This window comes from Phalaenopsis equestris, unplaced genomic scaffold (genome assembly GCF_001263595.1).
Source record: "Phalaenopsis equestris unplaced genomic scaffold, ASM126359v1 Scaffold234933, whole genome shotgun sequence".
In the NCBI taxonomy this organism is placed as follows: Eukaryota; Viridiplantae; Streptophyta; class Magnoliopsida; order Asparagales; family Orchidaceae; genus Phalaenopsis; species Phalaenopsis equestris.
Window position 1 is genome coordinate 320,011 of NW_018252830.1, and position 4,180 is coordinate 324,190.

A 4,180-nucleotide genomic window follows, 5' to 3' on the forward strand; every position below is an offset into this window, starting at 1 on the left:
TTGATCAAGAGAGTGATCCTCCACATCGAGGCAATCCTCTTTTGATTCACTAGTAACAACCATACAAAATTCTGAATCATCGATTACTTTAACTGTACCAAATATGAGACCCTCTTTCGAGTTAAGAGTTTGACTTGTAACGTTCCATAATTTTTCAAAAAGTTATAATTTATCATTTGGCATTTGTTTTAGCAAATGTCCCTGTTGAATTAACTTTTGTACACAATACGAAAAGTAACCAAAAGGCAATTACATTAATTCATTAGGATCCTCATCCAAATTTATGTGACTTTCAGGATCAATAGAAGTAGAAGCACGATAAAATTTGATCTACTTTGAACCAATGCTACAAACTTCCTTGACCTCTAAACTCCGATCTTTTGAGAGAGATTCAGAGTAAGAGTCATGGTGTTCACATAGTGGTATATCCGATCATATATTATTTCATATTATCTTTTCTCTGTATCTTCTGAGGATGTCTCATACTGAGGTTTCTTTTGTTTCGTCACCATTATTTCATCTTCAGAACTTTCTTCATCACCAATGTTGATGGTCGGCCTAGTCCATTCAACAATTAAGTTGGTTCTTCCTCGTCCACGTACCCTGCCTCGGCCTCGAATGCGCGAACTAAAAGAACCCCCACCAACTCATTGCAAAAGAGTGGTGGAAAATTGCTGAAGGCTGAAGCGGAGTTGAATGCGGAGTTGAATGGCCTTGACATTGTAATTCTTTTGAATCTTCACTTTATTGGTCATAATTTCATGAGAGAAGACAGTTTTCTTTGGTGGCGCATAATATGCGACATCTTCATGAATGCCAAATTCATGAACTAAAAATGGTTGTGAATCTCCCTTGATGCAATGTTCTTGTCCTTCCTTGTTGTACTTATAGCATTGGTTTAGAGATAATGAAACCATGTTGTGTTCGTGAATTAATGGTTGACCAAGTAGAGCATTGAAAGAGGTCTCAACATCGATGATATGAAACTTAGCGGTAGTTACTAATTCCCAACCTTCATAGGCAATGTAATTGATCTAAGAACTCTCTCTCCCTTTTGATTGAATTCTCTTAGCATCATTTTATTGGTCGCAAGCTCTTGAGCTTCGATGTCCAAATAGGTCAATGTCCGTAGAATCATCAAATTGAGTGATTCTCCAGGATCTACTAAAACTCTGGACGACACAAATTTGTTAATGTTAACGGAGATATAGAGTAGACGATTATGGTCGGTCGTACCGAGTAGCAAGTCTTCATCTGTGAAGGTTACCCCAGATTGTTCTTTTAATGAGCAAACTTCATCTGAGGATGTGCTGGCCAATTGGGTTAAACAAATCTCTGGGTCCAGCAAAGCTTTAACCAGAGACTCTCTCATCTCCTTTGATAGCATTAGAGCGTTATAGATGCTTAATTTGGTCGGCAACATCCAAAAATGAGCTAGCACATTTTAATCCACTTTGTATGATCCTTCAATTTTCTCTTGATTATGTGGTTCTTCCACTGGTGGAGGTGGAGGTCCACTGGTGTTCTTCCACTGGTGGAGGTGGAGGTAGCTCTTCTTGAGTTAATATTTAATTTCCTTTATCTGTCATACCTGTTCTCTGGTTAATACTTTCCCGCTCCTTAAATTCACTTCTATAATTTCTTATTGAGATATTATTTTTGAATATTTCGGTGTTTCTTCTTTGTCGAAAAGATCTAAGTTGATGGCAAGCGGTGTACCGAGGCACTCGAGGATTGGTTCCTCACTCTCGGCGCTGTCGTAAGAGATATTGTTGATGTCTTCTTCAGTCTTGTTAACGAGTTCATCCGACTCAAGTATGATTTAAGGATTGTTTTGGGAATCGAGATCAGAGTTAGTTTGGTCATAATCGATTACGTTGTCAGTAGAAACAATTAAAATGTCGCCGAGATCATAATCATTATATTTATAAGACCACCGAGGGGTAAAAATATAATCATACAAGGTTAGGGGTTCGAGGATTTTCTTCTCAAAATTCGAGTCAACTAATCTAGCAGAGGCAGCCCCTATCCTACCCCCCCCTGTGTTATCAGTCTTTGTGGTGGTGTTCTTCCTCTTCTTCTTCTTTGATGAAGACAGATCTTTTGGTGAAATCTTCATCTCGGGCTTGAGATGCTGAAGACTTTGAACGGAGGCTTGTTTTGAAGTGAACTGGATCTGAATTAGGACCCTCTTGTATTTGTTCCAATTCCTACTCCATTCATCTTTTCCAGTATATGGGTCAATGAAAGAGATTGGCTCAACTGAAATCAAATTTTATGGAACCTTTATCAGGTTCTTTTAAATATTTTTTTTCAGGATCATTATATTCCCTTCCTTAAGAATTTTCTCAAGCCAATCTTCGAAGACAACATTCTTCTATAGTGTGTCCAAGCAATCTGTGATACAGGCAATAATTTGGTTGATCCTTCTTGTTGACCCCTTTGGGTTTCTTTGGATTTCGTAGTCTGAACTCATGCTTCTTCATTAGACTTCTAAACATTTTGGGTATTGTTTTGTCTTTGAAGGAATACACCACTTTCTTACATTTCGCAATGGACATTTTCTTATTCTTTGTTCGATATGATCCTCCTTGAGGTGGTTACTGGCTAGACTGGCTATATTGTTGTGTCTGTTGTCGAGCACGCTGTGATGATGATTGATGGGAATTTTCCTTGATGATTGATGGGACTTTCCTATTGACTATTCTTATAAAACTAGACAAAAAACCCTCACCATTAGAGATTCCACTCTTCTCTACTCACCTTAAAGTTCCACATATTGGTCCTAACCTCTGACACTTAGTAGGTAGGGTCACAGGGTCACTATGGGAGAACTCAAATGGGAGAACTCAAGGTGAGTTACCCTTAGGACAGCTGGACCTTCGAATTGACCCTAAGTGTTGGTCTAAGGCTAAGGCACTCACTTACAATCACTTGCACTCACAATCACACACTACCCTAAAACACTACCCTAAACCCAGAATTACCCCTTAGCCAAATATCCTTAGTTGATCCCTTAATTTTTTTGGAAACTCATGTGGATGGTCCCAAAACCCACTAGCCCTAGGTTAGGGTTTGGCTAAGAAAGTCGAAAACTAAGAGATAAAGGTTTTGTGAAATCTTCTAGAATATTAATTGGTAAAAGTATTGGAGTTGGTTGAATGTATTTCCCGAAATATCCCAATCCTTTTTTCCTGAGACCCGCATAGAAATATGCCACTGACGTAGGTAAAGCTAAAGCAACAGTAGTATTTATATCATTCGTGGGCTCTCAAAACCTCCCAAAAATTCCCAATTTAATTTTTCTCAACTTTCACATGACCCAATTTGGCCAATTTGGCCATCTTTGATCAAAACCCCCAAATTTCCCTTTAAAGACCCATATTTTCCCCAAATTACCCCAAATGTCTATCCAATTGGTCTCAATTTACCCTAATTTCAATTCTAAACTCAAATTCACCCTTGATTTGACAAATCTAGAATAAATCCAAGCTCAATTGGTCCATGATTTGAACCCAATTTTGAGCTAAACCAAAAACCCAATTTTGGCCCTATGACTTGGTTCCACCAAATTGAACTCATAACCCACTCAATTGGTCACAATTTGTGTTGAAAAACCTTCATAATATCCCCATACATCAAAATTGACCTTCAATTGGCCTTGGTGAGGCCCCACTTTCATTTGATTTCAACCTAAATTTAAAAGTCCCAAACTTGCCCCAAATTTGCAATGTCTCAAAATCTCACCAAATTGAGGGTCTTAACCCCAAATTTTTCACTCCATCCCTTCATCAAAAATCTTCAAATCTCCTCTGATCATTTAAACCATTAAATTTGGACTTAGCCCCAGGCTAGCCCGACATGCCCAAATTGACCAAATTTCCAAATCCCTTAAATTGACCTACCAATTGAACTCAAAATCACTTCAACCCTTCACCAAAGATCTTCATAACAATCATCTACACAATATTGATCAATCAATTAGGTCAATTGATATGGCTAACCTAGCCCAAACCCAAACTTCAATCACTTGAACCCACATTGAACCCATGCATTAAACATGACCAAACTACCTTAAAGTAATCAAATTAACTCCACCTCAACCATTGGTTAGACCCTAAGACTCAGCTAAAACCCATCTAACCACCTAAACTAAGCCATGGAACCTAAACTAAGCCAT